The sequence below is a fragment of the Stenella coeruleoalba genome, assembly GCF_951394435.1.
Source record: "Stenella coeruleoalba genome assembly, chromosome: 7".
Classification (NCBI taxonomy): Eukaryota; Metazoa; Chordata; class Mammalia; order Artiodactyla; family Delphinidae; genus Stenella; species Stenella coeruleoalba.
Genome location: NC_137153.1, coordinates 104,580,549 through 104,606,784, shown reverse-complemented (window position 1 = coordinate 104,606,784; position 26,236 = coordinate 104,580,549). Strand labels below are relative to the sequence as shown.

Sequence of the window (26,236 nt, the reverse complement as noted above, 5' to 3'; positions counted from 1 at the left end):
ATGTTTTCGCACAAGCCCAGAACTCCAAGTTTGTCAAGGAGAATGTGTCCAGAGCACTTAGGTTTTCTGGAAAACACACATAGGTGCTCAAAAGTGTGTGTTTTCAAGGAAAAGGATGGAGGTTTTGGAAGTTGGTTTAGTACAATGGAAGTTTTTGCAAAAAATATGTGGAAGATGATAATCTATGAAGTATCGGAATGAGCTCCAGAGAGAAATCTTTCTTACAAGACCTTTGGTAATAAAAGAGCACTAATTTCAGGTATTTCTTAATAATAGCACGATGACATTTCCAACCATGGGGAAACCTGTTACTGAGGTTCTGACAGGATGCTTGCCAATGCCTGATATAAGTCAACTTGACATGAGGCTATCTTTCTGTTGTTCCACAGTTGTGGAGTCTTACAGAATGGATTGGGTGTAAAAAGAATGAATAAAGAGAGGATTCAAGGAACTTAAAGTAGCAGGAAAAATCATACTCCTGTGGTATGTGTTGTTAAAAGATAAACTGAGTTACATCACAATTTTTAAGAGTATATTTGAGCAAAAATCAATTCGAATCAAACCAGAAATGGTTGGAACAATTTTATAGAGAAAAGGCAGAAGCAAAGTAAGGCAATTATCAGTTGACTCTAGCTAGAACCTAGTTGGCTGTTTGTGATTGGTTGTCCTTAGTGTTTTGATTTCTTAACCTTGAGGCATTTACATGTTTAGATTTTGGTTTGCTTACGTATGTCACCTAGGCGTTAAGCCACATCAATCTAATGGCCTCCTTGTTTTTTTGTTTTTTGTTTTAAACAGTTACTTCTTTTTCTTTTAATTAATTAATTAATTAATTTTTGCCTCTGTTGGGTCCTCATTTCTGTGCAAGAGCTTTCTCCAGTTGTGGCAAGCGGGGGCCACTCTTCATCGCGGTGCGCGGGCCTCTCACTATCGCGGCCTCTCCTGTTGCGGAGCACAGGCAGCAGACGCGCGGGCTCAGCAATTATGGCTCACGGGCCCAGCTGCTCCACGGCATGTGGGATCCTCCCAGACCAGGGATCGAACCCGTGTCCCCTGCATTAGCAGGCAGACTCTCAACCACTGCGCCACCATGGAAGCCCCCAGCCTCCTTGTTTAATTAATTTAACCATCCTGTCCTTTTGGTCATCCTCTTATACAAGAGAGATTGACCAACAATTTGGTATTAGTGCCACTCTCAGTCACCATCAGAGTTGAGTTGCTGGCATCTCATGGTGAACTTCATAGGTTATGATGTCAGATCTCTGGAAGAATTTTTGCTGTTATTCTCATTGTTCATCTTGTTTCTGTTTCTCCAAGCACAGTGAGACCATCTGATATACTGGTGTGGCTGTGATCATGAATTTAATACCCTTGAGAGAACATAGCACACCAGGGAGACTACAGTGGTAACTCTTAGCAGGGTAATACCTCAAGACTGAAGTATATTCTTTAGGCAGGGCCCCCAATAACCAAATCGGTTGGTACCAAATAAATAAAGAATGTACCTGAAGTCACATCAACCTGTTTTACCTGAGTAAGTTGTTAATTTCTTGTATTTGCTACAATACCACAGGTGCTGATCCAGTTACAGCAGAAAGTATTTGCTACGCCTCATACGCTTCCTTGTTCAGCCAGTAAGTAAACTAAAGCAATTCTGTTATCTAAAACCACCTCAGCCAGAAAAGTTAGGGACTTTTGTTGTACAGCAATGGCCTCAGCAGTAGATTCAACAATAGTTGTTGCATTAACAGAGAGAAAAAGCAAGTAGCAAAGAGGCAAAGGGAATAAAGCTTTCATACTGGAGATGAAGATCTTGACCCATGATCCTAGGAGAGCTGTCCACCACAAGATGCTGTCTTTGGGGAAAGAACCTCCTTAGTCAATCTAAATTTTAGATCTCCAGTGGCTGTTCTAAGAGTCTAGAGGAGCCCTTGTGAATTGGGGGATGTGTACCCAAGTTTAAAATCTCTGAAGTTTGGCTTCTATCTGGGTAGTGAGAAGGACTTGGTACAATCCCTTCCAAGGAGATTCAAAGGCAGCCGTCCCTTTTAGTGATTCCATATCAGAGAATTTGGGGGAGATTGGAAACATTAGTTTGGAGAGTTGTAGCTAGATGTTTGAGGAAACTAGAAGATTTCAGGATTCAGTTTGGTTTGCAGATCTGTAACAAAGCCTCAAAGGCAATGAACACGACTATAATCTAATATCCATAAGGTTGTGTTATAACTTTCTGTTAAAACAGTCACTCTCATTTCTATCAAAAATAATCACGGGGCTTCCCTGGTGGCGCAGCGGTTGAGAGTCTGCCTGCCGATGCAGGGGACACAGGTTCGTGCCCTGGTCCGGGAAGATCCCACAGGCCGCGGAGCCTGCGCGTCCAGAGCCTGTGCTCCGCAACGGGAGAGGGCCACAACAGTGAGAGGCCCGCGTACCGCAAAAAAAATAATAAATAAATAAAATAATAATAAATCACAGTAAGACTAATTTGTTTGCAAAATAAGTCTAGTGCCATTAAACTTGGCCTGATTTTTTACATAAGTGAAGCAAGAATAGTGATTATTCATACAGGTCCTTTTAAAATCTGCTTTGCTGGAATTTTTCATAAGGAATTTTAAATTAATAGATTTTAAAAGTCACTGCAGGCTAAGAAGCCACGACAAGAGCCACCATCAGAATTTGCCTGGAATACCTATATATTTGGGTAAATTTCTCTCTTCTTGTGTTTCCCAGGATATCCTGAAGTTCCCAGGCATGCCAGGAAGTGACCTTCCTTATTCACCTGGTAAGGCTACTGAGAACCATGTAAGCAAGACACCAGGCCAGTCTTTGCAAGGCGCTTCTATTGGCTTTATAAAGTCAGTCTTAGCTCCTTAAGACTGTCTGGTCACATATGATTGTATGCATATTCTCGAATGTGACATTCCAGTCAAAGCCTTGTTAATATAACCATGTTTCCAATTGTGTCCTGTTATAAGGAGAACAGATTCTTATTGAACTTATGTGAATAACTATATTGCCATGAAAATAAGACTACTCAACAAGTTTCTGAATTCTAGAAGGATCAGTTAGGGAGAAAAAGTAAATGTTTCAATTCTATTTATAGAGATATACTTTACAAAATTATTGTAAGTCATAGATAGCTTAAGAGAAAAAGCTTTCCTTAAATCTGGAAAAATAAAACATTAAGGAACCAGCAATGTTTCAAGAAAAGGTTGTGCAAAAAATGATAATCATTCTCATAAATGTATTCAATCCCATATTTTTAATTCTTATTCTGCTTGAATCCAGTTTTTTCATTATTTCTAGAAATTACTAGGCAGTTCAGTGTTTGTTTTTTTTTTAGTTCAGTTTTTATGATCTTAAAATTGTCAGCAACCTATATTCTAGAGTACCTGTCAGAGTCCTTTCCATGAATCTCTCTGAAGATGAAGCACCTTTGCAAAAGTATCAGAGTAAAACGATAACTGTTTATAAATGACAAAAAAAACTTTCAGGGACTTCCCTGGCAGTCCAGTGGTTAAGAATCTGGGCTTCCAATGCAGGGGGCACAGTTTCAATCCCTGGTTGGGGAACTAAGATCCCACATGCTGCAGGCTGTGGCAATAAATAAATAAATTAATTAATTAGTTAATTAAATAAAAGACTTTTAAAAATGGTCGTGGTTAAAGATCTGATGAGAGTTCTTTTGATAAGAAAATGTACTTATTTTCATGACATATGATAATTTAAAATAATAATAGGACAATGAGAGTATTGACAGATTTCTAGAAACTTGAAACAATTTCTGGAATACCTATATTAGTAACATACATTTATGCACATATAACCCAAGAAAGTTAATCATCACTTCTTATTTAACAGTGCTTCCCATGTAATTTAATGTTCCAAATAAACCTAATTATTTTAACATCTCTCTTTTATAAGGGGAGAGACAAAACCGTTGAGGTTTTCCAGGAGCTCTCTGGGAAATCTCAAAAGTTCTTTTGAGGTTAAAAAAAAAAAAATCTCTGTTTAGAATTTGATTTGGGAAAGTTGTCAAATGTCAAAAGGTTTGAACAATTGACTAAGTAACATCTCAGATAATTATGAAATGATATTTAACTATGACAACAGAAGATGTTAAAGACAAATAACAGAAGGTTACACAGCTGTGAATAAAACTTACCTCTTCTAATATTGAGAAGACTGGGCTTTCTTAAGTAATCAAACACCTGATGATGACAACATGAAGCACAATATATTATTTTGATAAGACACAAAATCTTTGCTTTCTGGGTAGATTACCCAAAAGGTAAATACAAAAACAAAAACAAACAAAAAAACCTTTCATAATCTCTTATCAAGAGAAGACCAACAGTCCAAAGGCACGTTGTCATTTTAACGGAGAGAAAATCAAATTCTGATTTTTGCACCAGTATACTTTTGATAGTAAAACTCATTCTTCAAAAACTTAAATAAATCCATTCCAATTTTAGTCAGCTTGAGCCCACAAACAAACAAACCAAAAAAAAAAAAAAAAAACCCTCCTTTTTCACAAATCTTCTACAGCTTTTTTTCTCCATTCAGGTTTTGTCCTGTGTTTTTTCTCTCTCTCTCATTCTGGAACAGCTGGTCATTCTAGTTTCCCCACCTACTTTTCATACATGGTTGTTTCCTTTCACCCTTATTATTTCTACATCACTTTAATTCATTTACATATATTGATTAGAATTCTTAACCATTAGAATCCTTTATTCCTAGTGAAAACTAAGAAGTAAGCAATTGTGGACTATCTGCTACACTAGCATTCTGTGGATTGGCAAATTATGAATATATTTCACGATTTCTAGAAGTATATTCTTCCTCATAGTAAATTTTTCAATGTGGCACAAAACATTTTTACTAATAGATCCAAATATCTTAAGTTTCTAGGTAAAAGGAAACCTAAAGTGGCTAAAACTATTTTCACTAATTAATGTCTCAGTTTTTTATCTTATTTGGAAGTAATCTAGATATTCAGTGAATACTCATTATTTAACTTATCTCAGTATAACTTTAGAGTTTTAAGTTACCAAAAATATTTTGGAAAATAGTTTTAAGTAGACACACCATAAAGGCATAACCAAACCACACCATACAATCCAGCCATATTTAGCCACAAGTGAGGTACAACCCATATTTCTGTTTGGCAATACTTTGGGGGCCAACACCATGACAGTTGCCAAGCCAAGCTCTCAGGACACAAAATGAGACAAACAAGAAGGCAGTAGCTGTCCTTGAAAATAAAAGGATATATAACTAATGTAGTTTTTGGTTTTGTTTTGTTTGTTTTTTGTTTTCTTTCTTCTTTTTCTTCTTTTCTTTTTTTTCCCCTGCCAATGTGAAATTCTCCCCTCCTCTCTCAACCAGGCTTTGGTAAGAATTCTTTTCCAGCTTCTGCCAAGTTTTCCAGGATGCCATCTGCAGGCTCCAGGGCAAGTGGGGTATCCCAGTGGATGTCATCCTGGTCACCAGAAACTATAGAGGAAGCAACATACTTCTTCCCTACCCTTTATAGTGAGTGCCTAGCTGAGACACCTTTTTCTCTAGGGCACCTTGTAAATGGGTAAGCTTATCTAAGACTATTAAAAGTTCTTCTCGGGCTTCCCTGACGGTGCAGTGGTTGAGAGTCCGCCTGCCGATGCAGGGGACACGGGTTCGTGCCCCGGTTGGGGAATATCCCACATGCCGCAGAGTGGCTGGGCCCGTGAGCCATGGCTACTGAGCCTGCGCATCTGGAGCCTGTGCTCTGCAACGGGGGAGGCCACAGCAGTGAGAGGCCAGCGTACTGCAAAAAAAAAAAAAAGTTCTTCTCTGTGGCCACTGTAATTTGAGTATCTTTGGTAAGGATAACCCATTTAAGTTTAGCCTTAAAACAAGATTTTATTCACCTGAACCTTCACACTGGACCCAGTCGAATTTAATTCAGATCCGGTCCAGTTTCTAAGTTTGACCCAGTCTAACCCCAGACCCAGCCAGGTTTCTAAGTTGGAACCACTCCGACCGCCGGCCTGGTCTGGTTTTTAAGTTGGACCCAGTCTAACTCCAGTGGTTTCTGGACTCTGTCCAGAAAAAAAAAATAATAAAAGCACAAATAAAGTCTAAAAGTTCATGATGATAAGCTATGGAGCTAGGATTCAGGATCTGAGAGGAACTTGCCCACCACCTCCAGAGGTGTCAAGGAAGCAGTGAGTTCAAGGAGCTCAGCAGGTACCTACGCCTTGTTGCTCGTTGCTCCTGGGGCCTCTTCGGAGTCTCTTTTGTTTCCTTCTTCCATCACTAGGACTGTTAAAAGATAAACTGATGCACATTAAAATTTTCAGAGTTTATTGGAGCAAAAGGCAAGTCAAATTGGGCAGGTCCAAATCAGAAGTAGTTAGGAACGCTCCACCAACAGGAGCTGGGGAGAGACATTTATAGAGAAAAGGCAGAAGTGAAGTAAAGGAATTTTTTTTTCGTTTTTTTTTTTTTTTTTTGCGGTACGCGGGCCTCTCACTGTTGTGGCCTCTCCCGTTGCGGAGCACAGGTTCCGGACGCGCAGGCTCAGCGGCCATGGCTCACGGGCCCAGCCGCTCCGCGGCATGTGGGATCTTCCCGGACCGGGGCACGAACCCTTGTCCCCTGCATCGGCAAGCGGACTCTCAACCACTGCGCCACCAGGGAAGCCCAGTGAAGGAATTATTGATTGACTATAGCTTAGAATCTAGTTGGCTATTTGTAATTGAGGGCCTTAGCATTTTATTTCATAAACTTAAGGCATTTACAGGCTTAGATTTTGCTTTGCTTACATAGACTGTCACAGCATTAGAGCCAATTCAGTCTAAGTAATCAAGTCCTTGTTTACTTGATTTAACAGTGACCACACTTCAGCCAGACGGAGAATCATAAAACTTTGGACTAGAAACTCAGCAACAGTCCTCAAGTTCTGCTCCTATATACTGCAAGCAAGTGACTCAAATTCTCTGAGCCTCTGATCCCCCACTTTTAAAATGAGGAACTCAAACTATGCCAGAACTCCACAGAGCACATCCCTCAGGACATCACTTTTCAAGATGCGTAAGTACAGAATCTGTGGTAAAATGAGTTTGGTAGCTATAATAACACACATAACACTATATGCTTCATGATACGTATTAACAGTCAAAATCCCTGATAAATCCTTGAGCAGTGAAACTCGTTTTTTCCATGGAACCACTTAAAAGCATCCTATAGAAGAAACAAAGTCCTATAGAATTCTTTGGGAAATGCTGGATGAAGTATTTTCAAATATTTCTTTGGGATTTAATCTGTGTCACTGTGAAGAGTACACGTGCTTTATGACTTGAGGTGCCAGATATTTAGCTTACATTCAGCATTGGCACTTTCCCAGGAGTTTTTCTTTATTAACCTGACTTTCCACTCTTAGCTAACTGTACCATATATTCGCTTCTTTTACATGTATTAATCAGGACCCCTTTAGTCTCTAGTTACAGAAACCTAATTAAACCTATTTAAAAATCTCAAGTGGGATTATAATCTGTCATCTCTTTGACATGGGCACAGAGGTAGAACAATATGTAAATTTCTGGGCAAATACATAAATTGTGCCAAAGGTTGAAAATATTTCAAACAGGTCTGGACATTCATCCATTTGTCCACTTAGTCATTTGGAAAATACTAACAGAATTAAAATAAATACATTTTGTATTTAGAATGGCTTGGTTCAAACTCCGACTCTGGGATGTATAAACAGCTTGATTTTGAGTAAATCAGTTATTTGATCTGATCGCAACATCATTTTCCTGAAAGTGAGGATGGTCATACTTACTTTATAGAATTGCAATAAAGATGAAATGAGATCATATTTGTAAGGTACTGGTGCAAAGACAGGAACAAGTGAAATAGTTTGAACTTATCTTACATGAGGAGGAAGTTGGATGCAAAGATGGAAAAGTTGCTTCCTTTATCCTTGAGTATCATCTACACTTCGGGTAGGAGAGAACCCAAATCACTATGATGCTTAGCAGAGAGAGCCAGATAAATGGAAGATTTAGGTTGCAGGAGGGCTAATTTCACTTTCTGCAGAAAGAGAGAAATGAGTGCCATGATAGTTAGACGTAGGGAGTGCATGTAAATTGCGGCTTGCTTTACCTGTGGAAGGATGGTCAATAGTGAGCCATCACTATGACGTGTTTAAGGTGTGTCAAACAGTGAAAGTTAAACCTCAAACGTGGAACAGGGATTAAAAGACCGAGAATCTTTTAATTGAATTGAGGTGGAGTCAGCAAATGGACCTAATAAATGTCACTGTTATACCTTCTGCTGCTTTGACAGACATTACTATCAAATCACAGTGTTCTTTTTTATTGATCCAAGATGTAGCCTCCAGATCTTCAATGACTTCAGTATCAAATGAATGTGATATCTTAGAAGAAATGTACCTTTTTAAAGCCTTTTATTTTAGATAAATATGGAGATGGTAAGTTAAGTTTCCATTTGGTTACCAACTTCGATTAAATGGTAGTGGCTACATCACATTGTAGAGGATTCTGGAGTTTTTCTCAGGCTTTCAAGAAAGAGAATCATTAGCCTGCTCTAGTGTATTTTCAGAGGTCCTGGGAAAGCATTTTTGTACTCAGATTTGTCTCTCACAAAGCTTAACATCAAATGATTCATTTATTCAAAATGACACGGACAGTGCTAACTCAATAAACTGAAAATTCTATTCAACTTAGTAAGAGCAACTATAGAAATAATCATGAGATGCCATGAGGGAAACAGAGCGATATCACAACAAGTTTACAGAAAGAGAATGTGTCACAGGATGCTTCAAAGGGAGTAACAGATGAACTGAGCCTTAGAGAAGGAGAAGGGGGAGAGGTTTACGAGATGAGAGGCATAGTATTCTAGACAGAGGGATTGTCTGAGCAAAGACCAGAAGCCAGAAATACCACAATGTATGAGAGATGGCAGGAAAAGCCCGTTGTGCTAGCTCATAAAGGAGTCGTAGAAATAAAGCTACAAGTAAGCAAGGGCTCGCGTCAAAAAGGTCTTGAATGTCATGCTAAGTGTTGTTTGTACCATTCCATAAAGATGGGAATGATGTAAATAATTAAGGACAGAAGTGACATGATCAGAACTGTGTTAGGAAAAAGATATCACTATGTACAACACACACCAAAGCACCGATTAGAGGGAATAATGGATCTGGAAACAGCAGTCTGGGCTTCTAATTCCTGTTTTGGGACTAAATTATTGCATGGCATTGGGAGGACAGGTTTTCCTTTCTGGATCTCAGTCTCCTCCAATGGAAAATGATTGAGCTGGGCAAGGTGATTTCACTGGGCTCTTACACATGTAATATTTTATACCAATCCTTTGGTAACTGGCTTATTTAATTATATGTTCCTCAATTGCATCATTTAAATAATAGAATCATCTCTGGGTTTTCTCCCATGTACAAAGAAAGTTCATGCTATAAACAAGGTTAAAATCATTCTGAAGAAGGAGAAAAGCAAAGATGGCAAGTTATCAGTTTGTTTTCTAAATAAATAGCTAGCTCATAGAAAATGGGGAAACTTCAGGTTTAACAAGACAAAGAGAGAGTGAGAAAAGAACTGTGTCCCCTTTTTCTCAATTTTGAGGTCTGGACCCTCAGAGTCTCAAGAAATTTTATAGACCCCTAGTCCTATGGTTTTTAGTTTCTCTTCCACCATAAACTGGTGGAAAGATAGTTCTTTTATCTCCCCCAGTCAGAGAAATCCCAGTTTTATATACATTTTGAGTACTGAATCTCTCTCCTTCCATCCTTCCTTCCTTCTTGTTGTCTCCCACGTGGAATATTCCCTTTTTCGCTCTGTGTTATTTTAATAGAACTGGCAAGCATGCAGCCTTGTCTCTTTAACAACAGAGGTATGCCATTTCATTGGAATCTCTCAAAATGAGAGAGATAGGGAGTAGGGGTGGGAGGCAGAACTGTTCTCCCTCCCTCTCTCTTCTAGGACCATCTTGCTACCACACGTTGAAGGTCTGGCTGAGAATGAAGCCAAGCAGTTACAGGTACATGAGAGGTGGAGTGATGGATCTCTGATGACAGCTTTTGATCCCATATCTGACATGTTTTACTTTTTTTTTCTCCTGTTTTACTTCCAAGTTTGTTTGAATTCCATTTCTGCCACTTGTAATGCAAAAAGGTTTGAGAAGTATTTATGTTTGAGGATTTCATGTATGACTTTACTTAAGGAAAGATTTTTTCCACTCTTTTTCTCTGACAAAATATAAATTTGGGAACCACAGATCTCATGCAATGTCACTGCTTACGGAGGAGGTAACTGAAGGAAAATACAATATCATTTTCCCAATGTTACACAGCAAATACATGGCAGAGCTGGTACCAGAAGGCAAGGTCCATATTTGTTTTATCCCCCATGGCATTCGGAGCTGCTTGTCTCACTGATGTACCTGATAACATGCATAATTCTACCACCCATCTCTACCAAACATCATTGTGACTTACCAAATATTGAGAAATATTTCCACTGTCCAATAGGGAAATATTTGAGGAGGAACATTTATCCATCCCAACAGAGATCAAGCAAAGACTTCTCACATTAGCCGCACACAGAGTTGTGTTTAGCAATAGAGGAGGAAAACGTGCCCAAATCAACCAGACAGTGTGGAAATGACCTTGCAGGATTCTTGGAAGCCCTTATCCCCAACAGGGGCAGCACTACTCGGACAGTTAGTGGTTGTATCATCGTGGTACTGGAGCACCACCTCCTGGCTGTGTTAGAGGTTTCGTTTGCCTTTCTTAGTCAAAGAAGGTCCAATACTTACTAGCAATTTACGACCTTAGAGCTAGAAGGCCCTTTAGGAATGACCTAGTCTGTTATTTCTCTTTTATGGGTGAGGAGACAGACTCAGAGAGGAAAAGTACCCTTCCCATGACCATAAGAGTCAATGGAGAGCAGCCATAGCCTGAGAATCCAAATGTATTGACTCCCTTCCTAGTACCTCATTCTGTGGTTGTAAAAATTGAGGATGATTAAGTTTAAGAAACTAAAGCTAGTCCTGGGGTGGTGGTAAAAGTATGTGGGGGCAGCTTGTAAAATTGAGAGGTTAGTTGGACAATTGGATAAGAAACAAAAAAACAGTTGGGAATCTATGTAGAAGGAATGGTAGGCATTCTCTTTAGGACACCATCCCAATTCATTATAAACCAGCTTCAAATGTTTCCCAGTCTCACATTACTTCACTCAAGATTTAAATCCCAAGGAGATGAAGACTGATTGGCCTAGCTTGATACACTTGCCAACACATGACAAGAAAGTATGAGCCTCTGACTGATGGTTCCTTTAAGACATTTTAGGAAATACCTCTATAGGGAGAAGTATGTTCCCAAAGGAAAATCGAGTGATATTCCCAAAAGAAGGGAGAAGGGAGACAAAAACAACAGATGTCCACTGCAGGAACAAAGCCAAGGATATGACTCAGGCATTTCCAAAGTAGAGTCACGAAGCATCTACTCATAGGCCGCAGCGTGTGTTCACATTGGGAGAGCTCCCTATGCATCGCGGATGCCTTAGCTCCAAAGCATGGAAAGCCATTAACTGCGCACCTCTAAGAATCTGATGTACTTCTTCCTCAGTATTGTTTGCTCCATTGATCTCCAAATAAGGGCTGTTTCACTTTCAACTACAGTCAATGCTTGAACAACTCGGGGAATAGGGGCACCAACCCTCTGCACAGCTGAAAATCCGCATATAAATTTACAGTTGGCCTTCCCTATCCACAGTTCTGCATCTGTGGATTCAACCAACCGCTGATTGTGTAGTACTGTCGTACATTTTTGTTATATATGTAGACCTACACAGTTCACATCCATGTTGTTCAAGGGTCAACTGTATTTTAGGACCTGGGGACCAGGTATTATATATGACCATTTAAGTAATACCTGTGCTGTGGTACTAATAGAAAATATGAAGGGCTTAATGGAAACGCTCCAAAACCACAGTATTTTTTTTGTCTCCTCCTCCAAAAGAGGGATTTATTTACTATGTCTAAGACCCCGTTAGGTCAGGGCTTCCCTGCTTTGGCACTGTTGACATCAGGGGCTGGATAATTGTTTATTTTGAGAGGCTGCTCTGTCCCTCGCAGGACATATAGCAGTATCCCTTGCCTCGACCCACCAGATGCCAGTAGCAACCCCTCAGTCGTGACAGCTTAAAATGTCTCTAAACTTTAGCAGTTGTCCCCTGGCAGCGGGGGGCGGTGGGAATGGGAAGGAGTTTAGTCCTAGTTGATAACTACTGCTCTATATGTTTGGAGATGATCCCAGGGATTCAGGAAATCGATTTAATTTCTACCTCAGAGGGAGCATTTTATCAGTCAGTACCATTCAATAATGGTAGAATGTGTCCTTGAGAGGAGAGAGTTCACTCCATGTCTTGGGATATTAAGCAGAAACTGGGTAAATACTAGTTAGAAATGCAATAGGGAAAAGAGGGATGTCAGGTAGGTGGGTTTTCTGTTTGGTTTCATTAATTCCTATAAATGAAAAAACTCAGAATCAGTCATGAGGTCATTTTACTTCTGTTCGTTCAGTAGATATGTTCAGTTCTTTTGATTGTAAAGAGCCAAATGAGACCCAGTTTAACTCCAGGTAAGCAATTCATGCGTACAGGAAATGGGGAGAAAATGTCATTAAAAATCAAGGTATTTTATAGGGCTTAATACTCCCTCCATCAGTCTCTTGCCTTCAGGGAGCTCAGCGTCAGTCGGTGATGTCTTTCTGACCTTTTGGGCTATTGTTCTCTTTCCGCCAGCTGGCTACCTTTGCTTACATACAATTATTACTTCCTTAAGAGTTGAATTTGTCCATGACTCATTAAGGCAGCTCCAAACTCTTTCTCTAATTAGTAATCTCAGGGATTTAGCTCCTCTCTTAAATTTTTCTTCTTTCAGTAATTCCAAGTGCTATTTCTGAAGGAAAAAAAAAGAATTTAAAAAGTTCAGTTCATGATTTGCACTAGGCAGCTACATAGAAAATTGGTCTGTGTATGGATTGATGGTTGTATTTGTCACTGTTTCTTTGGTTACAAGTAACAGAAAACCCTGATTCAATTGACTTAAACAACAAGGTAATTTTACCATCTAATCATATGAAGTCCTGCAGTAGGGCTTCTCCTGAGTCCTTTAATTCAGTACCTCTTTGAAGACCTAAGGATCTGGATTCTTTACTTCGGTCTGCTTTGCTGTTCTTGGCATGCTGGGTGTGTTCTACGGCTACCTCCCCCTCATGATCTTTGTTGTAGCCAATCTAAGCATCTCAACCAAACGTGGCTACATCCTGTATAAGAAGACACTAAGTTTTGCTTTTTAAGAATGAAGAAACTTTTCCCAGAAGTTCATCAGGAGACTTTCCCACGTCGACTTCACATTTCATTTACTGGAATTATGACACATGCCATGCCTAAGTGAAATGCTGGCAAAGAGAATGAGATTACTATGATTGGCTTAGGTTTTACTTCTGAGCAGGAGATATAGTCAACTTTCCTAAATGATTGGTACTTGTACAACCATCAGATTGTGTTACCAAGGGAAAAAAAGGTGGAGTTGGATGTTGGTGGTAATTATGTCTGATTCAGCCAGCTTTGGACTGAGTAGCCACTTCCTATCCTTTCTTCTACAACCAGGCAAGATGAGATGCCATGGTACATCCTTGCTGTCCAGCTAACCTATGGATGTGTCTACCCTTGGGTCTGGTACCCACCATAAATCTAGTAAATTGTGGTCAAGGGTTCACATGGTAGAAAAGGCAGCTTTCTCTGTGGCAGAAACTGTGAATGGGGCACTTTTCTTCAGATGGGACTTGAGGAGTTGTTAGAACCATGATCCTGTGCCCAGTACAAAATGTTCTCTCCCACTCATTTTCTGTATGTCCTCATCTTTCTCATTTATTCAATTATTTGTTTATTAAGCCTGTGTTGAGTACCTACTATGCCAAGCCCTTTGGACACAGAGATGAATAAAACATAGGGCAGAAGTAAAGCAGTCCATGGTCTTGGTGTGGATACAGAAGCGTAAGGGGAGATTTACAAAGGCACCTTAGGGTGCTAGTGCAGAAGTACGTCAAAGTGCGCATACAAAATTAAAGAGGACCAACTTTTACACAGAAGAAGAGCCCAGGTAATAGAGCAGGAGGAAGGCAAAGGTACCAGGACTCCTTAATTCAAGGAATTCTTAATGGGCGTTGCAGTGATTAGTAATAGCTTAATGTAGCTAAGTACACCAGAAATGTGCAAATCCAGCTAGGATGTTAGCAGTGAACTGACAAACAGTGGCAGTTCTGGAAAAAATAATGAGTTGGTTTATAAAAGATGGTCTTTTTTTTTTTTTTTTTGCTTCAGTTTTCAGTCTTTAATAAGGCTAAAAGTAATAATGGAATTGTTTTACATTCTAATACTGCCTCATCATGAATTTTCATATCTATTAGCAGAATTCGTCTTTGATTCAACCCTATGAGTACTACAACAGAGCTATCTTTATCCCCATTTAAGGTGGTTCTAGAAATGAGATTAATCCCCATCTAATCTAAAATGTGTGCAAGGTAACATAACACAAATGAACACATGAACATGGACTTGAACCCAAGACCTCTGGTTTCCATATCTACTCTTTGTTCTATAACACATGCTGCTTAAAGCACTGTGTTTCTTGCTTGATAGAAGCAAGGTTAGAGGTTATTAAGTGGAACTAATTGTGACACACAAGGCCTGTCCAGTTAGTATCAATATTTTAAAAGTTTGATAATTATAAAATCAATGCAGATTGACTTCTTTCAGAAACACATGCATTGGGTCAAACTAAACTAAGCATCCTAGGTAGAAATCATCGGGGTCCTGCTATACTCAATAGATAAAAATAATCTGTAACTAGCTTGTCATATCTGTATGTATAAATTGTGTTTTACAGATATTGGGAGAAAGTTTGCTCTCTTAAAGAGGTTAAATATTGCTGCCTGCCATCCTGTGTACACTGTTAATTTGCTTTCCAAATCCTTTTAGCCAGATAAAGCAAAGGTAAACTTCAGAATAGGCCCTGTACAGATTATCACCAATTCTAAATTAATGAGCCTTTTGCTTTATCTAAGTTGCAGAAAGACTAAACAAATGTGCTGGAATCATATGTTTTCTTTCCAGCTGAAGGGCTATCTTCCCTTTTTAGCACTATTTCCTCTCTCAGGAAATTCAAGGGGTCCACTGGTTTAAAAAGTCCAGTGTTTCAGTATGAAATGGACAGCTAGTCCCACCCACTGACTTTCTTTCTTCTACCTCCTGACTTTCTTTGTGCCACCCAGTAGGCGAGGAAGCCTCACTTATTGATTTAGTCTAATTGTTCCATTTTCAAATTCGTATTAGACATCATCAAGCACTAATGTAACTGCGTGTGAGGTCTTCTTTTCTCTACATTTGTATGATGAGAGGAAAAGCTCTTCTCAGTGGAAGTGACGTCCTACACAGTTTAACTAAAATAGCAATAATTTATTGTGTTCCCTAGCCCATCATCTGGCCCAGTTGAGACCAGCTAAATCCCATTTGTATTGTTCTTTACCTTCATTTGTGCTGGGACATTGGACCCACTTTTTCCAATTTAGGAACTTTGTAATGGAAAACACTGGATCCAGACAGATCCTGCTTTGATCCCAGCTCTGCACCCTCAGACACGTTACTTCCCATCATTAGACTCAATTTACCCATATGTAAAATGAGAGTATTCTGTGTGTTTAAGATCTCTTCAACATATTTTACTTCCCCTTCACTAAATTTTTGTCAAAGTAGTATTAATTGTCCACATAATCACAACTACTCAGATATTGTTCAGGCATTTCCCAGAGCACTTTAGAAAATACCAGCAGAAATGGTTATCTGCTAAACCCTAGGCCACAGGCATAGAACCCAGGTTATGGTATTCTTTTGCAAAATGTCTCATGATATCCACAGTATAGAAAGCAAACATTGGTTCTGTGGCAGAAAGCAGAATAAACCCTTCTACAGGGGTACAGCAAAGTGATTCGGTTATACATATACATATATTCATTCCAAAAGCAAATTCTTAAAACCAATCAACCACCCAGCCAACCACCAGCACTGCCAGCAACAACAGAAAACACATCGCTTCAATCACCACCTGTTGCAAAGGACTTTAACTCCATAGACCCGGGCCGGATTGCTCTCCTGGGCTTCAGTCTTGTGTGCTTGGTGCCTCTCAAATATTTCTACCTGAATATCCCACAAGTACTCCTAACCAAAATGCTCAAAACTGAACCAATTTCTATTCAAACCTCCTCCATTATCCATGGTGACTTAATGAATGACAGAAACAAGACAAACATGTGGGGATTTATTCTTGAGTCCTCTTTCTGTTGCACCTTTTACAAAGAATTATTTCCCAAGTCTTTACACTCCTAACACCTAACATTCTCATATATTTTTATTTTTCTTCCATCTCTAGTATATATATCACCACCATCATCTTTGCAACTGGCTTCTTAATGGCGCCACTCTGTTGATCAGTGAGTTCTCCCTATGGCAGCCTCAGATGTGAATGGGATTTTGTTACTTCTCTGCTTAAAACTTCTCAGCGGTTCCAACTGCCTTTTAGATTAAATCCAACTCATTTACATGGCTTTCAGGTCTTGATGAAATCGAGACCTAATCTCTAATTCAGTGTTCTCAAACCTGGCTGCACCTTAAAATCACCTGGAAATGTTTGAAAAATATAATAAATAGATACATGCCTCCCCTCCTATGCACAAAAATGATGATTTAGTTGGTCTGGGATGAAGTCTCTCATCAGTAGTTATCAAAAAACTCTTCCCTGGTGATTCTGCTGTGCAACCAGGATTGAAACCACTTCTTGAGATCCAGCCTCCTCACAGCAATTTCAGTTTCCAGACACACTACGTGTTCCTTTGTCTCTGCATATTCTTTCTCCCAGAACCCACCTTTCATCTGACTTACTCCTGCTCATGGCTGGACCTCAGATGGAAACATTATACAATGAATATTTATTTATTTATTTATTTACAAATGCAGACAGGCAGGCAGGTAGGCAAGCTTGGCAGTATGGAGAGAAATAGGGAAGTGTGTTAAAAGAGAATAAAAATGACCTGGACTTGAACCCCCATTCTGTCAGACATTAAGTGTATTAGGAACATTACTTAAACATACTGAAGGTTGGGTTCGTTGTTTGTAGAACAGAGAGAGTACTATCTGTTACATAGTTTCTATGGTGATTAAATTTGATAGAATATGTACATTTCACAAAATAGGGACTGGAAGACAACTTTGCTAAAGAGCAGTGGCTTTGGAATCATCCAATGCACATAATCAAGTCTTAAGTCATATGCCTAATAATAGCAATATCACCTATTTTAAGCAAGTTGCCTAAACTCTCTCAGCCTCAGTATCTATAACCTCAGTTTAGAGATACCATTATTCAAACATAAAGTTCATAACAAGGATTCAGATATTAGTGGAAAATATTTAAAATACGTAATAATGTTCTCATGGTCTTTGGTATATATGTATTATACATCATTAGAAAGTTAAAAAAGAATGTACACGTTTTAGATATTATCATGATTATAATGGAATCCATTATTGTCACTATTATATCCTTATCTGCATAATTTACCCCCACTTTTTTAATACCTATGTCATTTTACCATAAGAACCTATAAACTATCAGTTACTTGTTTTATGTGAAGCTTTCCACTATAAAGGGAAGTATTTATCCAGCAACTAGTGTTTTTTCGTTGTTGTTGTTTTTTTTTATTCAAGTAAAATTGCTTTACAATGTTTTGTTAGTTTCTGCTGTACAATGAAGTGAATCAGCTATATGTATATCTCTATCCCTTCCCTCTTGGACCTCCTTCCCACACGCCCATCCCACCCATCTAGGTCATCACAGAGCCCCGAACTGAGCTCCCTGTGCTATACAGCAGGTTCCCACTAGCTATCTATTTTACACATGGTAGGGTATTTATATCAAACCTAATCTCTCAATTTGTCCCACCACTAGTGTTTTAACTTGGTATCAATGGACACTCCAGGCAAACATTCTGATGATCAATGCTAGGTTCTGTATCAGACTTCTTATGAAGTCTCTTCTTTTTTCTTTTTATCTGACTACTCAGGCGGACTATTAGAGACATCTGAAACATCAATCAGATATTAATACAATCCAGAGATCATGTTGGCTCATAAAATATGTCATTCTTAAAATTACGCAATGTTAAAAAGATACTTGTATATTGGTTCTGATGTCACATGTTATGAAATTCGCTGGTTTTCTGGTTGTGAAGTAATGCATTGGTCATGCCCTTGACGCATAACAAGTGGTCTTATTTTTCTGGCTTTACAGTTTTTAGAAACTATAAATACACTCAATATGTGTACCTTTTTTTTTTTTTAACCAGAATATGGGAGGCAAATGGAGATGTTTAGGTGTTTATTACAAGATAGTACTTCAAGATGGAGAGTTACACCTTAGATGAAAGGTGTGCTTAGCCAATTTGTAAATGACAGTTTTCTTTGGAAGATGTAGAGAAAATGGTTAGCCATCAGAGTTAATATCCAGAGAAACAGGAATGGAGTGAGACAAGGATAAATCTGATTCTAACAGAATAATATTTAGCAGAAATGAATTTGAATTCTTGCTGTCAAGTACAAATAAGTGATTCCACAAGAACTGTTTGAGAAGTTTTCTCTAAGCAGGAACCACTGATAGAGAAAGCTATGATTAGTTGACACAATCTCAACAAATCAACGTACCATGTACCACCAAAAGAACGGGTCACAGACATTTATTGTGCACTCTGTTGGATTATTACCAACACTTTACTTAGTCCTCAGAGCAACCATTTGAGACAAGTTTTATTTTCTCCATCTTACAGTTGGACAACTGAAGTCTTCAAAAGAGAAAAAATATTTACAAGCTTACAGAATAAGTGGAAAATTCAGAAATAAAAATCCAGTTAAACCTGATCCTTAAATGCTTTCATTCTACTTGGTTTCCTTCTCCTGACAGTCTGATATCCACTTCTAGCAAAGATGGAGTACTAGAGGCACTAAAACAACAACAAACAGACAAAATACATGAGATCATGGTTTTCAAGACACTGGACATTAGGCCAAAAAAATTAGATGAGTCTTATAATTGCCTCAGTTTACTGTCTTGAGAAGTTCTCTGGGTCATAGCACAATGAGAGGAAACACAGACAAAGCCCAGTGAACTCTCTGAATTGAGATAATAGACTGGTGAATCCAGAGAGATCAAAGTGATTAGTGTTCATGGAACAGAATATTGATGAAGAGAGAGCAGTACCTGGAGAGAAATTCACAGACATGCAGAGGATCCTTGTCTAGTATTTAATTGACTACGGAACAGTGCTTTCATGTAAAGAAACTACTGAAAACTGGGAGAAAACAACCAAAAAATTTAGAAGGAACAGTACTAGATATTCATTCAGGACCAGAAATAGTGCATTTTCCTATCAGCCAGAATAGAAAATCTTGTGATCCATGGGACATTAGGTAGAAAACAAAAAAGCGTGTTGCCACAGTAGCGGGAAATAATTACATCTAGACTGAAGATTGTTCTTATCTCAATCAACAAATCTTAAAAGCAAGACATAGGAGGATCATAATATTTCCAACTAACTTAACTGTATCTCAGAAAATAGCTAAATAATATTTACAAGTATATAAATATAACCAGCCCCCAATAAGGTAATATTTACAATGTTCAGAATCCAGGATAAAACTACCGAGCATAAAATGAAAGAGAGGGACTTCCCTGGTGGCACAGTGGTTAAGAATCCGCCTTCCAATGCAGGGGACATGGGTTCGAGCCCTGGTCTGAGAAGATCCCACATGCCACGTGTGCCACAGCTAAGCCCGTGTGTCACAACTACTGAGCCCACATGCCACAACCACTGAAGCTCGTGCAGCTAGAGCCCATGCTCTGCAACAAGAGAAGCAACCGCAATGAGAACCCCATGCACCGCAACGAAGAGTAGCCCCAGCTTGCTGCAACTAGAGAAAGCCCGTAAGCAGCAACAAACACCCAATGCAGACAAAAATTAATTAATTAATTTAATTTTTAAAAAATGGAAGTGAAAAATATGGCTCATAATGAGGAGAACAATCAATCACCTGAAACCAGTCCAAAACTGACACAGATTTTAAAAGTAGCAGGCAAAGACACTAAAACAGTCAGAAGTCATGCAAGAAGACAGGAAAGCAACATCTTTAAAGTAGTGAAATTATAACTTTTTGTGTGTGTGTGTGTGGCCTCTCACTGTTGTGGCCTCTCCCGTTGTGGAGCACAGGCTCCGGACGCACAGGCTCAGCGGCCATGGCTCACGGGCCCAGCTGCTCCGCGGCATGTGGGATCTTCCCGGACCGGGGCACGAACCCGTGTCCCCTGCATCGGCAGGCGGACTCTCAACCACTGCGCCACCAGGGAAGCCCAAAAGTTATAATTTTTAAACATTATGTCAACCCAGAGCCTAGAGTTTTATGCAGAGTGAAAATATCTTTGTAAAACAAAGGAAAAATAGACATTTTCAGGGATAGAAAAGCTGAAACAACTCACCACCGCTAGACACGAGTTAAAAGAAACGTCAAAGGAATTCCTTTAGGCGGTAGGACAATACCAGAAGGAAATATGGATCAACACAAAGGAATGAAGGACACTGGAAATGGCAGCTATGTGGGTAAATATATGAGTTTTTCTTACTATTGAATATTTAAAGCATTTTAAATGATCATTCATTTTTTAAACAAAAATAATAATAATATAATAATGGGATTTATGACATGTAAAAGTAAAATGTATGCCAACAATAAATAAAATTCAGAAGCAGAAAAGTGATACCATATCACTTGAAGGTAGACTGATATGTTAAAATATATATTATACATCCTAAAATAGCAAATAAAGTATTATAATTTATAAGTCAATAAAGGAAATAAATACAATCATAAAATATTCAGTTAATTCCAAATAAAGGCAGGGGATAAAAAAGGGAGCAAAGAACAGATGTGACAAACAGAAAACAAATAGCAATTTAATTAGCAATGATCAATTTAATACTAATATCAATTACAATTTTAATATAAATGATCAAAATACCCTCATTAAAAGTCAAAGATTATAAAACAGATGAGAAATCCTATAAGAAACACAATTTATTAAATATAAAAAGACAAATAGGTTAAAATTTGGTAGATGGAAAATGACATACCATGCTAACACTAATTAAAAGAAAGCGAAAGTGACTATATCGATATCAGGATAAGTAGATTTCAGAGTAAAGAATAGTACAAGGGATAAAGAAAGTCATTCCATACAAGGGGGGGGTTCATCAAAAGAACATAATAATCCTAAACCTAATAACAGATCTTCAATATACACAAAGCAAAAATCAAAAGTAATGCCATAAAAAGTAGACAAAAAAGGCAAACAAAAACCAAAGCAAACAATAAAAACAAAAGAAGCAAACAAACAAAAAAACAACCAAACACAAAACCAAAACAAACAATAAAAACACAACTAACAAAAAGAAAAGGAAAAAAAACCATAAAACAAAAACAACAACAAAAAATTCAGGAAAGAAGCAATAAATAAATTAATTAATTAAATTAAATAAATAAAATAAAGATAAAAATTTTTAAATGTTTTTAAATTTTTAATAAAAATGAATAAAATAAATAAAACAACAAGAACAAATTCCCTGGGACCTCCACTACCAGTGTCTTTGCCCCCATGGTGAGCTACAGCAAACGCCCATCTTCCCAGAAGACCCTCCAAACCTCTAGGGAAGTCTCTGAACCCATTGTGGACACTGTGGGGGAAGCTCAGACTCTCACCTGGCCCAACCCCTACATTTACATGCCCACAAAGTCCACAGCTGCTACAGCTAGACACATCTCAGTTGCAGGAGCACTCACTGTCCATTTAGATGTTCTGCAGGTGCTGAGTTTACCAAGCCAGTTGTGGGGATTTAACCCATGGCTTGTGCAGCTGCAGGGAGAGATTTCAGTTCTTCTTCCTTAGTTGCACAGCCCTTGGGGCTTAGCTTTGGTCTCAGCCCCACCTCTGCGTGTGGGCCACCCTTAGGTGTCTGCTCCCCTGGGCATATATCTGGAGAAAACCATAATTCAAAAAGATACATGAACCCCAGTGTTCATTGCAGCACTATTTACAATAGCCAGGACATGGAAGCAACCTAAATATCCATCAACAGAGAAATGGATAAAGAAGATGTGGTATGTATATACAATGGAATATTACTCAGCCATAAAAAAAGAACAAAATAATGCCATTTGCAGCAACATGGATGGAGCTAGAGATTCTCATACTAAGTGCAGTAAGTCAGACAAAGACAAATATCATATGATACTGCTTATATGTGGAACCTAAGAAAGGGTACAAATGAACTTATCTACAAAACAGAAATAGAGTTACAGATGTAGAAAACAAACTTATGGTTACCGGGGGTAAGTGGGGGAGGCATAAATTGGAAGATTGGGATTGACATAAACACATGACTCTATACAATATAGATAACTAATAAGGACCTACTGTATAGCACAGGTAATGGTCTATATGGGAAAAAAATCTAAAAAAGAGTGGATATATGTATAACAGATTCACTTTGCTGTACACCTGAAACTAACACAATGTTGTAAGTCAACTATACTCTAATAAAAAAATTTTTTAAAGTAGACAAATCCACAATTATACTTAAAGATATCAACACTCACCTCTCAATAATTAATGGAAGTAGTTGACAGAAAACAGGAACAGATAGAAAAGATTTGAGCAAAACTATCAACCCACTTGACTTAACTGACTTTTACAGTACACTCAACAACAGAATGATAAACATTCAAGTGCACAAAATTTTTTACCTAGGTGGAATACATTCTGGGCCATGAAATAAGTCTCAATAAATCTTAAAAGATTAAATTTATACAAAGTATTGGAATTAAATTAGAAAGATCTCCAGAAAATCCAAAGACATTTGGTAAATAAATAACTCACTTCTAAATAACCATAGAAGAAAGAAAATTAAAAGGTAAATTGGAAAAATTTTGAGCTAAATAAAAATAAAAACACAGTATATCAAAATATGTGAGTTACTTCTAATGCAGGTTTTCAAGGGAGATTTATGGCACTAATACCTTAATTAGGGAAGAAGAAAGATCTCAATACCATGACATCATTTCCAGTGTTAAAAACTAGAAAAAGAAGACTATATTGAAGCTAAAGTAAGTTGGAGAAAGGACATACTAAAAATCAGCACAGAAATCAATAAATTAGAAAACAGAAAAATAATAGAGATAAATCATTGAATCAACTATCTACTTCTTTTAGAATATCAATAAAATTGATTAATAACTAGTAAGACTGTTTGAGAGATAGAGCTAGAAATAGAGAGACAGATGGAGACAAAGAGACAGTGAGATAGAGAGAGGACACACATCATTTGTGAATGAGAAAATTGACATCATTATAGAGTCTACTGATTTTAAAAGGTCAATAAGGAAATATTATGGCAACTTTATGCTAACAAATTCAACAATTAAATGAAATGGAAAAATTCCCTGAAAGACAGAAAATTCCAAAGTTCATTCAAGAAGAAAAAAGGAAATAATCCATATCCATTAAATAAATTGACTTTGTAGTTAAACATCCCACAGGGAAAACCCTAGTCCCCAATGGTTTCACTGATGATTCTACCAAACATTTATGGGAACAATAATTGCCATTCTACATGACCTCTTCCAGAAAATTGTAGAGGAGGGACTGTTGCCCAACTCATTCTATGAGGCAAACACTATTCTTATCCAAAACCCAAAAAAGGACATTACAAATAAAAGGAAAACTGCATTCCAGTATCCCTGATGAATATAAATGCAAAATTCTAAATAAATGTTTAGTAAATCAAACAAACAATATGTGACAAAGACAATGCACAATAACCAAGTGAAGTTTATCCCAGGAATGTCAGGTTAGTTTAACATTTGAAAATAAACTAATATAATTTTTCATATTAACAGACTAAAGGAATAAAAAATGTGATCATATCAATACATGCAGAAAAAGCATTTGACACAATCAAACATCTATTCCTAATTAAACAAAAGAAAACAAAAACAAACCTCTAAGCAAACTAAAAATAGAAGGTAACTTCCCAACCTGATAACAAATAAATAAAACAAACAACCCTGAAGCTAATATCATACTTAATGGTGAAAGACTGAATGGTTTCTCCTAAGATCTCAAATAAGATAACAATGGTTACTCTTATCCTTATTTTTTTACATTGTAGTGGAGGTTGTATGTAGCAAGTGAAATAAGACAAGAAAAAGAAAATAAGAACTCCTAGATTAAAAGGTGAAAATAAACTGCTTAATCCACAGATGACATGATCTTTTAAGTAGAAAATTCAACAAAATCTACACACCCCCATATTTCTTTCCTTTTAAAAATTTATTTATTTTTTATTTATTTATTTTTGGCTGCATTGGGTCTTTGTTGCTGCATGCGGGCTTTCTCTAGTTGTGGTGAGTGGGAGCTACTCTTCGTTGCAGTGTGCAGGCTTCTCATTGCGGTGGCTTCTCTTGTTGCAGAGCATGGGCTCTAAGCACACGGGCTTCAGTAGTTGTGGCTCACGGGTTCTAGAGCACAGGTTCAGTAGTTGTGGCGCATGGCCTTAGTTACTCCGTGGCATGTGGGCTCCTCCTGGACCAGGGCTTGAACCTGTGTCCACTGCATTTGCAGACGGATTCTTAGCCACTGCACCACCAGGGAAAACCCCCCCTTCTATATTTTTTTAAAACCTGAACTTAATAAATTAGATTGGCAAAGTTGTAAGATACAAGAAAAAGGTTAAAAAAATTATATATGTGTGTGTGTGTGTGTGTGTGTGTGTGTGTGTGTGTGTTTGCAACAAACCAGAATTCAAATTAAAGAAATACTACCATTTACAATACCATTTAAATATGAAATACTTAGGAATGAATCTGACAAAAGACCTGTATGCTGCCACTTCCACAACATTGCTGAGAAAATTAAATAAGAACTAAATAAATATAGAAATATATTGTGTTCTGGGTCAAAAACTCAATGTTATTAAAATGTCAGTGCTCCCAAATTGATCTGTAGATTCAATGCCATCCCAATAAAAGTTCTAGCAAACATTTTAATAGAAAAATATTTTATAAAAAATATATTTAAATTTATATAAAATTGACAAAGAGGAATTAATTTACTTTGTCATAAAGATTCAACTTATGGTTTGGCATTTAAAAGATGTTTTCTTAGAATTTAATATTTAAATGACAAACTTATTAAGAGCAATAAATTGACACTTGAAGACAGATTTAAATTCATTAAAAGGCATAACTTTGTCACAGTTGCTGATGACATGTTAGACTTCTTTGAGGCGTTCAAGTTCATATCAGAGGAGACAAGTATTATAAAATATTACAAATGGAATCTAGGTGATGGTTATATTGGTATTGAATTAAAAACTCTTTAAATTTATTATATTTTATCCTGTTTTATTCTTAATTTGGTATTTGTATTACTCAGGGTTATCCAGAAAAACAGAACAAATAGGATAGATAGATAGATAGATAGATAGATAGATAGATAGATAGATAGATTTACTATAAGGAATTAACTCATGCAGTTATGGAGGCTGGTAAGTCCTAAGATGTACAGGATAAGTCAGCAAGTTTGAGACCCATGAGAGCCAATGGTTTAGTTCCAGTCTGAATATCAAGGTCTAAAAACCAGGTAAGCCAGTAGTATAGTTTTAGTCAGAAGGGCAGCAGGCTTGAGACTCAGGAAAAGACAATGTTTCAGTTTTAATCTGAAGACACAAAAAAGCAGATGCCCTAGTTTGAAGAGTATCAGGTAGGAAAAGAGCTGATACCCCAGTTCAAAAGCTATCAGGCAAGAAGAATTCTCTCTTATCGGGGAGGATCAGCCTTCTTATTTTATTCATGCCTTCAACTGATTGGATGAGACCCACTCATATTAGGGAGGGCAATCTGCTTCACTCAGTCTACAGATTTAAATGTTAATCTCATCAAAAATGCTCTCAGTGGGCTTCCCTGGTGGCACAGTGTTTGGGAATCTGCCTGCCAGTGCAGGG

At 37.8% G+C, this 26,236-nt stretch overlaps 1 long non-coding RNA gene across 2 annotated transcripts in view; it reads left to right on the top strand.

The window, feature by feature from the left end:
• The window catches only part of LOC307189274, a 205,999-nt gene that overhangs the window by 89,257 nt on the left and 90,506 nt on the right, over positions 1–26,236 (top strand). For both annotated transcript variants that reach the window (XR_013829129.1, XR_013829130.1), the window contains exons 4-6: positions 1,574–1,634; positions 2,731–2,782; positions 6,875–7,074. This is a non-coding gene — a long non-coding RNA (uncharacterized lncRNA). The remainder of the gene's footprint in view (positions 1–1,573; positions 1,635–2,730; positions 2,783–6,874; positions 7,075–26,236) is intronic.